The sequence below is a fragment of the Triticum urartu genome, chromosome 5A (assembly GCF_056163025.1).
Source record: "Triticum urartu cultivar PI428250 chromosome 5A, HENAU_Tu73, whole genome shotgun sequence".
Taxonomy (NCBI): domain Eukaryota; kingdom Viridiplantae; phylum Streptophyta; class Magnoliopsida; order Poales; family Poaceae; genus Triticum; species Triticum urartu.
This window is the reverse complement of record NC_141877.1, coordinates 366,281,426-366,290,791: the sequence shown is the minus strand read 5'-3', so window position 1 is coordinate 366,290,791 and position 9,366 is coordinate 366,281,426. Positions and strand designations below refer to the sequence as shown.

At 41.0% G+C, this 9,366-nt stretch overlaps 1 pseudogene; it reads right to left on the bottom strand.

Annotated features, from left to right (window-relative positions):
• Positions 1 to 223: 223 nt before the first annotated feature.
• On the bottom strand, positions 224 to 2,108 carry LOC147971412 (uncharacterized; annotated as a pseudogene).
• Between the last annotated feature and the right edge of the window lie 7,258 nt (positions 2,109 to 9,366).

Below are 9,366 nucleotides of genomic sequence, written 5' to 3'. Positions count from 1 at the left end.
AATCATCGCAACCCCAAACCTTAAGAAACAACAACTTGGCTTTCTGGCCAAACCACAGTTCATACGGTGTCGTCTCTACGGACTTAGATGGTGCCCTATTTAAAGTGAATGTAGTTGTCTCTAATGCATAACCCCAAAACGATAGTGGCAGATCGGCAAGAGACATCATAGAATGCACCATATCCAATAAGGTATGATTACGACGTTCAGACACACCATTACGCTATGGTGTTCCAGGTGGCGTCAACTGTGATACAATTCCACATTGTCTTAAGTGATTGCCAAACTCATAACTCAGATACTCTCCCCCATATCTTATGTCAATAAGACCAAAGGGATGGATATTAAATGATAGCAAGTGCTAGGAAGTGAAATAGAATGAAATAGAGCCACTTTGGGCTTCCCTATGAAATGAGGCCTTGATCGGATCATAGGAATTTAATCTTCTTGTTATGATGATTCTCAACTTCACTCTCAAATTGCTTGAACTTTTCAAACGTTTCAGACTTATGCTTCATCAAGTAAATATACCCGTATCTACTCAAGTCACCGGTGAAGGTGAGAAAGTAACGATATCCACCGCGCGTGTCAATGCTCATCGGACCACACACATCAGTATGTATGATTTCCAACAAGTCACTTGCCCGTTCCATTGTTTCGGAAAACGGAGTCTTAGTCATTTTGCCCATGAGGCATGGTTCGCATGTGTCAAGTGATTGAAAATCAAGTGACTCCAAAAGTCCATCAGCATGGAGTTTCTTCATGCGCTTTATACCAATATGACATAAGCAGCAGTGCCACAAGAAAGTGGTACTATCATTATCAACTCTACATCTTTTGGCATCAATGTTATGAACATGTGTATCATCACTATCGAGATTCAACAAGAATAAACCCCTCAGAATGGGTGCATGACCATAAAAGATATTACCAATATAAATAGAACAACCATTATTCTCTGATTTAAATGAGTAACCGTCTCACATTTAACAAGATCCAGGTATAATGTTCATGCTCAATGCAGGCACTAAATAACAATTATTCAGGTTCATCACTAATGCCGATGGTAACCTAAGAGCGAGCGTGCCGACGGCGATCACATCAACCCTTGAACCATTTCCCACGCGCATCATCACTTTGTCCTTTGCCAGCCTCCGTCTATTCCGTAGTTCCTGCTTTGAGTTGCAAATGTGAGCAACCAAACCTGTATCAAATACCCAGGCACTACAACGAGAGTTGGTAAGGTACACATCAATAACATGTATATCATATATACCTTTGTTGACGTTGGCCCCCTTCTTGTTGGCCAGATACTTGGGGCAGTTCCGCTTCCGGTGACCAGTTCCCTTGCAATAGAAGCACTCAGTCTCTGGCTTGGGTCGAGCCTTGGGTTTCTTCACGGGAGGAGCAACTTCTTTGCCACCTTTCTTGAAGTTTCCCTTCTTTCCCTTGCCTTTCTTGAAACTAGAGGTTTTATTCACCATCAACACATGATGCTCCTTTTGGATGTCTGACTCAGCAACTTTTAGCATCGCGAACAGCTCGGCAACTGTCTTGTTCATCCCTTGCATGTTCTAGTTCAACACAAAGCTCTTGTAGCTAGGTGGTAGCGATTGAAGAACTCTGTCAGTGACAGCCTCTGGCGGGAGCTCAACTCCCAACTCAGCAAGACGATTGTAGTACCCAGACATTCTAAGTATGTGCTCACTGACAGACTCGTTCTCCTCCATCTTGCAAGCATAGAACTTATCGGAGGCATCATACCTCTCGATCCGGGCATTCTTCTCAAAAATAAACTTCAACTCTTGGAACATCTCATATGCTCCAAGACGTTCAAAATGCCTTTGAAGTCCTAGCTCTAAGCCATACAGCATGGCGCATTGAACTATTTAGTAGTCATCAACACGCGACTGCCAGGCGTTCACAACGTGCACAGTCGCTGGAGGGGGTGGCGCACCAAGCGGTGCATCAAGGACATAAGACTTATGGGAAGCCGTGAGGATAATCCTCAGATTACGGGCCCAGTCTACAAAGTTGCTTCCATCATCTTTCAGCTTAGCTTTCTCTAGGAACGCATTAAAATTCAGGGGAGCTAGTGCGTGAGCCATTGATCTACAACATAAATTTGCAAAGATAACTTAGACTATTGTTCATGATAAATGAGTTCAATTAATCATATTACCTAAGAACTCCCACTCAAATCAACATCCCTTCGGTTGTCTGAGTGTAACACGATCCAAATTCACCAACCCAAGTCTGATCATCATGTGAGATGAGGTGGTTTCAATGGTGAACATCTCCATGTTGATCATATCTGCTATATGACTCGTGTTTGACCTTTCAGTCTCTTGTGTTCTGAGGCCATTTCTGTACATGCTAGGCTCGTCAAGTTTAACCCAAGTGTTTCGCATGTGCAACAGTGGCTTGCACCCGTTGTTTGTGAATGTAGAGCCTATCACACCCGATCATCACATGGTGCTTCGAAACCACGAACTTTCGCAATGGTGCACACTAGGGGAGAACACAATTTTATCTTGAAATTTTAGTGAGGGGTCACCTTATAATGCTACCGTCGTCTGTCGGTGTCAAAACTGGCCGATCTTGGGTAGGGGGTCCCGAACTGTGTGTCTGAGGATCGAAGGTAACAGGAGGCAGGGGACACGATGTTTACCCAGGTTCGGGCCCTCTTTATGGAGGTAATACCCTACGTCCTACTTGATTGACTTTAATGAGTATAGGGGTTACAAGAGTTGATCTACCTCGAGATCATAATGGCTAAACCCTAGATGTCTAGCCTATATGAATTCTAATCGCCTCTACGGACTAAATCCTCATGTTTATATAGACATCGGAGGGACCTAGGGTTATACAGAATCGGTTTACAGAGAAAAGAATCTTCACATCCGAACACCAAGCTTGCCATCCACGCAAAGGAGAGTCCCCTCCGGACACGGGGGAAGGCCTTCTATCTTGTATCTTCACGGCCCATCAGTCCGGCCCATCCAACATAGCCCGGACACCTAATGACCCACAAGTATAGGGGATCTATCATAGTCCTTTCGATAAGTAAGAGTGTCGAACCCAACGAGGAGCAGAAGGAAATGATAAGCGGTTTTCAGCAAGGTATTCTCTGCAAGTACTGAAATAAGTGGTAACAGATAGTTTTGTGATAAGATAGATTGTAACGAGCAACAAGTAGCAAAAGTAAATAAAGTGCAGCAAGGTGGCCCAATCCTTTTGTAGCAAAGGACAATCCGGAACAAACTCTTATAATAGGAAAAGCGCTCCCGAGGACACATGGGAATATCGTCAAGCTAGTTTTCATCACGTTCATATGATTCGCGTTCGATACTTTGATAATTTGATATGTGGGTGGACCGGTGCTTGGGTGTTGTTCTTACTTGAACAAGCATCCCACTTATGATTAACCTCTATTGCAAGCATCCGCAACTACAACAAAAGTATTAAGGTAAACCTAACCATAGCATGAAACATATGGATCCAAATCAGCCCCTTACGAAGCAACGCATAAACTAGGGTTTAAGCTTCTGTCACTCTAGCAACCCATCATCTACTTATTACTTCCCAATGCCTTCCTCTAGTCCCGAATAATGGTGAAGTGTTATGTAGTCGACGTTCACATAACACCACTAGAGGTTAGACAACATACATCTTATCAAAATATCAAACGAATACCAAATTCACATGACTACTCATAGCAAGACTTCTCCCTTGTCCTCGGGAACGAACGTAATTACTCACAAAGCATATTCATGTTCATAATCAGAGGGGTAATAATATGCATATAGGATCTGAACATATGATCTTCCACCAAATAAACAACTAGCATCAACTACAAGGAGTAATCAACACTACTAGCAACCTACTAGCACCAATCCCGGACTTTGAGACAAGAATTGGATACAAGAGATGAACTAGGGTTTGGAGATGAGATGGTGTTGGTGAAGATGTTGATGGAGATTGCCCTCTCCCGATGAGAGGACCGTTGGTGATGACGATGGTGATGATTTCCCCCTCCGGGAGGGAAGTTTCCCCGGCAGAACAGCTCTGCCGGAGCTCTAGATTGGATCCGCCAAGGTTCCGCCTCGTGGCGGCTGAGTCTCGTCCCGAAAAGTTCCTCCTTATTTTTTTCTCATCGAAAGACCTCATATAGGAGAAGATGGGCATCAGAGAGCCACCAGGGGGCCCACGAGGTAGGGGGCGCGCCCTAAGGGGGGCTCCCCCCACCCTCGTGAGCAGGGTGTGGGCCCCCTGACCTTCATCTTTTGCGTGGATATTTCTTTATTTCTTTTAAGACGTTCCGTGGAGTTTCAGGACTTTTGGAGTTGCGCAGAATAGGTCTCTAATATTTGCTCCTTTTCCAGACCAGAATTCCAGCTGCCGGCATTCTCCCTCTTTATATAAACCTTGTAAAATAAGAGAGAATAGCCATAACTATTGTGACATAAAGTGAAATAGCAGTCCATAATGCGATAAATATCGATATAAAAGCATGATGCAAAATGGACGTATCAACTCCCCCAAGCTTAGACCTCACTTGTCCTCAAGCGAAAAGCCGGTAACAATAAATATGTCCTCATGTTTAGAGGTAGAGGCGTCGATAAAAATAAAAGACGGACATGAAGGCATCATGATTATTCTCATAACAGCAACATATATAGATTTTGTCATATGATTACTTATGTTCAAGTGATGATCTATTCACAATGCAAAAGTATAAATCATAAACCTTATTGGGTTCCGACAAACTATAATCTCAGTCATTGAAGCAACTGCAATTTATCATAATATCGGAAAGAGTCTATGTCAGAGCTAAAAAGCAAGTCCACATACTCAACTATCATTTAGTCCTCCATAATTGCTAACACTCACGCGATACTTGTGGTTACGGAGTTTTAATCGGACACAGAGAAAGATAGGGGCTTATAGTTTTGCCCCACAACCTTTTACCTCAAGGGTAATGTCAACAATAATGGTTCATGCTCCCCAACATCCAATTAGATATATATATCATGTTCTTTCCAACATGCTATGCTTGCCAAAGGATAAAATGAAAAAGAAAAGGTGAAGATCACCATGACTCTTGCATAAGGTAGAAGATAATAATAAAGGATAGGCCCTTCGCAGAGGGAAGCAGAGGTTGCCATGCGCTTTTAGGGTTGGATATATAAAATCTCAATGCGAAAGAACGTCACTTTATATTGCCCCTTGTGATATGAACCTTTATTATGCAGCCCGTCGCTTTTATTACTTCCACATCACAAGATCCTATAAAGCTTATTTCTCCCACACCAATCAATCATACATATTTAGAGCAATTTTTATTGCTTGCACCGATGACAACTTACTTGAAGGATCTTACTCAATCCATAGGTAGATATGGTGGACTCTCATGGCAAAACTGGTTTAAGGGTATTTGGAAGCACAAGTAGTATTTCTACTTGGTGCTGAGAATTTGGCTAGCATGAGGGGGAAAGGCAAGCTCAACAAGTTAGAGGATCCATGACAATATACTTTATCTCAGATATAAGAAATACATAACTCATTACGTTGTCTTCCTTGTACAACATCAACTCTTTAGCATGTCATATTTTAATGAGTGCTCCCAATCATAAAAGATGGCAATGATAATATATCTATATGTGAAAACCTCTCTTTCCTTATTACTTCCTATTAATTGCAACAATGACCAAAGCTATGTCTGCCAACTCCCAACAACTTTTAATCATCATACTCTTTCTATGTGAAGTCATTACTCTCAATAAGATCAATATGAACTTTTTGTTTCTTTTTATTCTTTTTCTCTTTTTCTTTTATTCACCCAAGATCATGGCAAAATAATCAAGCCCTTGACTCAACACTAATATTTATTATATATAGCTCACGGACTCGATTACATAGAGAGATCATAAAGCAAAACTCAAAACTAGATCATGCCATAAACTTTATTCTACTAGATCAAGATACTACTAATAGGATTGAACTAAGAAAAACCGGTAAAGATAAGAGTTGTGATTGTGATACGATACCGGGGCACCTCCCCCAAGCTTGGCAGTTGCCAAGGGGAGTGCCCATACTCATGTGATTATGTCTCCTTGGTTGGTGAAGAAGGTGGAGGTGTTGTTGATGATGCAGGCTTGTCATCCATCTTCCAAGGCATAGGTTCACCATCATAGAAGGATGATCGAGTCTTCGGAATCCTCGAATCTGCAGCCAAACTCATTCTTTTGAATCTATATTCATACTCACAGTTTTGGTTTTGCAGGTCATAGATTTGGGCTTGGAAGTGCTCAATCTTCTCATATAGCTTGAAGATGGCCTCCTCGGTGTTCTTGGCATCCGGCTTGTAGTTGTTAGTGAACTCCGCGAGAATCGTGTGGCTAGCGTTGATTCCATGCTCCACCATCCCCTTGCACTTGAAAATTTGTTGCTCCATTGCTTCAAGCCTCGTCTCCACGCTTCCGGTTCCCTTTGGTCCCTCTTCATCGCGGATGTGCAGCAACCCATCATGCAACTCAATGGTTTGAGGGTGTCGCAGCACCTCCGTGAGGTAAGGGTTGATGACCTTCTCGAAGAATTTGTCCTTGGAGGCGCTTGGGGCCGTCATGATAACCTAGATCTGTTAGAAAAACATCTAGAAACAAAAACAGAGGAGGTTTGCGTGATACGGGAGTCAAAACCTTCGGGAGAATATATAATGAATTTTTACCGAGCAAAATACGTAAGGTGCAAGAAAACAGAGTCCGGAAAGCACTCAAGGTGCTCACGAGGTAGGGGGCGCGCCCAGGGGGTAGGGCGTGCCCACCACCCTCATGGGGCCCTCGTGTCCTTCCCGGACTGCTACTTATTTTTCTATTTTTCTAAATATTCCAAAACGGAGAAATATTGCCTTAAAAATTGTTTTGGATTCGGTTTACTTACCGTACCACATACCTATTCCTTTTCGGAGTCTGAAACGTTTTGGAAGGTGTATCTTATGTATTCCTCCGGGGTTACGGTTTCAATAATATTGGTTTCAACATTTATGGGATTACTTGAGATATAATGTTTAATTCTTTGACCGTTTGCCACCTTCGAATTTGTGCCCTCGAAGTTGTTGATTTTTATGGCACCGGAACGATAGACCTCTTCGATAACATAGGGGCCTTCCCATTTAGAGAGAAGTTTGCCTGCAAAAAATCTTAAACGAGAGTTGTATAGCAATACATAATCACCTACATTAAATTCACGCTTTTTTATCCTTTTGTCATGCCATCTTTTAACTTTTTCTTTAAACAACTTGGCATTTTCATAAGCTTGGGTTCTCCATTCATCAAGTGAGCTAATATCAAATAACCTCTTTTCACCAGCAAGTTTAAAATCATAGTTGAGCTCTTTAATAGCCCAATATGCCTTATGTTCTAGTTCGAGAGGTAAGTGACATACTTTTTCGTAAACCATTTTATACGGAGACATACCCATAGGATTTTTGTATGCAGTTCTATAAGCCCATAATGCATCATCAAGTTTCTTAGACCAATTATTTCTAGACCTATTAACAGTCTTTTGCAAAATTAATTTGAGCTCTCTATTGCTCAACTCTACTTGACCACTAGACTGTGGGTGATAAGGAGATGCAATTCTATGATTAACATCATATTTAGCAAGCATTTTACGGAAAGCACCATGAATAAAGTGTGAACCACCATCAGTCATTAAATATCTAGGGACTCCAAACCTCGGGAAAATAACTTCCTTAAGCATTTTAATAGAAGTGTTATGATCAGCACTACTAGTTGGAATAGCTTCTACCCACTTAGTAACGTAATCAACAGCAACTAGAATATGTGTGTATCCATTAGAGGCAGGAAAAGGTCCCATATAATCAAAGCCCCAAACATCAAACGGTTCAATAACAAGAGAATAATTCATAGGCATTTCTTGACGTCTACTAATATTGCCAATTCTTTGACATTCATCACAAGACAAGACAAACTTACGGGCATCCTTGAAGAGAGTAGGCCAATAAAAACTAGATTGCAATACCTTATGTGCAGTTCTATCTCCAGCGTGGTGTCCTCCATAAGACTCGGAATGACACTTGCGTAGGATCTGTTCCTGTTCATGCTCAGGTACACAACGTCTAATGACACCATCTACTCCTTCCTTATAAAGATGTGGGTCATCCCAAAAGTAATGTCTTAAATCATAGAAGAACTTTTTCTTTTGCTGGTATGTGAAGCTAGGTGGTATAAATTTAGCAACAATATAATTAGCGTAATCAGCATACCATGGAGTACTACGAGAAGTACTTATAACATTTAATTGTTCATCAGGAAAGTTATCATTAATAGGTAGTGGGTCATCAAGAATATTTTCTAACCTAGACAGGTTGTCTGCAACGGGGTTCTCAGCTCCCTTTCTATCAACAATATGCAAATCAAATTCTTGTAGCAAGAGAACCCATCTAATAAGTCTAGGTTTAGCATCTTTCTTTTCCATAAGATATTTAATAGTAGCATGATCAGTTTGAATAGTTACTTTAGAATCAACAATATAAGATCTGAACTTATCACAAGCAAATACAACTGCTAAAAGCTCTTTTTCAGTAGTAGCATAATTTCTTTGAGCATTGTCTAGAGTCTTACTAGCATAATGAATAACATTTAATTTCTTATCAACTCTTTGCCCTAGAACAGCACCTACAGCATAATCACTAGCATCACACATAATTTCAAAGGGTAGGTTCCAATCAGGTGGCTGAACAACAGGTGCAGAGACTAATGCTTTCTTAAGTATTTCAAATGCTTCTACAAAATCATCATCAAAGACAAATGGTATATCTTTTTGCAATAAATTAGTCAGAGGCCGAGATATTTTTGAGAAGTCCTTAATGAACCTCATATAAAATCCGGCGTGACCAAGGAAACTTCTTATACCTTTGATGTCCTTAGGACATGGCATCTTTTCAATAGCATCAACCTTGGCTTTATCAACTTCAATACCTCTTTCAGAAACTTTGTGCCCCAAGACAATACCGTCATTAACCATAAAGTGGCACTTTTCCCAATTCAAGACAAGATTAGTTTCTTCACATCTCTGCAAAACTCGATCAAGATTGCTCAAGCAATCATCAAAAGAGGAACCATAGACAAAAAAGTCGTCCATGAAAACCTCACAAATCTTTTCACAAAAGTCAGAGAATATAGCCATCATGCATCTTTGAAAGGTAGCAGGTGCATTACATAAACCAAATGGCATACGTCTATAAGCAAAAGTACCAAAAGGGCATGTAAAAGTAGTCTTTGATTGATCTCTAGCCGACACAGGTATTTGACAGAAACCAGAATAACCATCTAGAAAGCA